Source organism: Octodon degus, unplaced genomic scaffold (genome assembly GCF_000260255.1).
Source record: "Octodon degus isolate 3935 unplaced genomic scaffold, OctDeg1.0 scaffold00039, whole genome shotgun sequence".
NCBI classification, from domain to species: Eukaryota; Metazoa; Chordata; class Mammalia; order Rodentia; family Octodontidae; genus Octodon; species Octodon degus.
This window is the reverse complement of record NW_004524615.1, coordinates 14,183,667-14,184,954: the sequence shown is the minus strand read 5'-3', so window position 1 is coordinate 14,184,954 and position 1,288 is coordinate 14,183,667.

Below are 1,288 nucleotides of genomic sequence, written 5' to 3'. Positions count from 1 at the left end.
TGAAACAAAAGCCCCAGAAATGTAGTTTGAGTAGTGGTCCCAATCTCTCTGAAAGCATTATTTTGTGTCAGACAATGAACTTGTTTACCAAACTGAATGCGGTCATTCAGTGAATTTGCTTATCAAACTCAATGTGGTTCCAGGTTTTAAAACCCCTTCCTGGGGGCTGGTGAGATGGCTCAGTGGTCTAAAGCACCTACTTAGAACAAGCTTAGCAAAGCACAGGGACTGCGCGGTTCAATCCCCCAGCACCACATGCCAGCCAGCCCCACCCCCTGGTGGGCTGAGCTGGCCACACACACACACATAAATAAATAAAATTAAAAAAAAAAGTTTAAAAAAAATAAAATAAAATAAAACCCCTTCCTGCTTCCTGGGCTGCCACCTTTCTGTCCTCTCCTGTGTGAGAGCAGACTGGGGGCCCTGAGCTCAGTAATAAACGGCTTTCCAAATTCTAATTTGGTTGATCTGGTTCCTATCCTGAGTGACCCATAACACTTTCTACTATGAAACACTTTCTGAGCAATTTTTAACAACTGAGACAAATTTATTCCTGCAAACCCTTCTAACTTTTGTGCTTGTGTCAGATATCTGGTGCCCACTGAGCAAGATATAACTTGTTAGTTTTAAGGCCTTCTGCAGGCAGCCCTGCCCAAGGAACGTGAATGCAACTTTTCTTGTAATAGGGCAGGAAAACCCAAGAAGGATCAGTTCACCTGGGCTGTATGAGACAGACAGTTAAGGCCTTAACATATCTCTATAGACAAAATCTGATGGATCCCAGTAAAAGGAATCTTAATCTAGCACATTTGTTATAGATTTTACCTGTAGGTTATTACCTGGGTTTTGGTATCTTCTAGGAAAGAATAAATTTTTCTGAGATTAGAACATATATAATCAAACCACGAACATTTGAGCTAATTAGGTAAATTTATAAGCTTTTTTTAGACATCGTGATTACAACTTACTAGCTCTTAGACCCCTTTATTCATAGAGTGTGACAGTTTTCTATAAGGCCCTCTAACTTTCACAAAGAGGTCACACCTGTATTTACTATCAACATGAAATACCTGTATTACATCAGAAATCAACCAGACTAACTTATATACTTACCATGAAATACATAGCATTTAGTCAGATAAAATCAATGTCCCATTTAGTGTTTTGGATATGGCCCCTATTGTAAACAAGAGGCACTGCCGAAGGATTTTTCCTTTTAATATTGTGACTCTGAGTTTTATGTCACAAATACAAGACCTGGCTCTATCTATAGGCCCAAAGCTGTTTG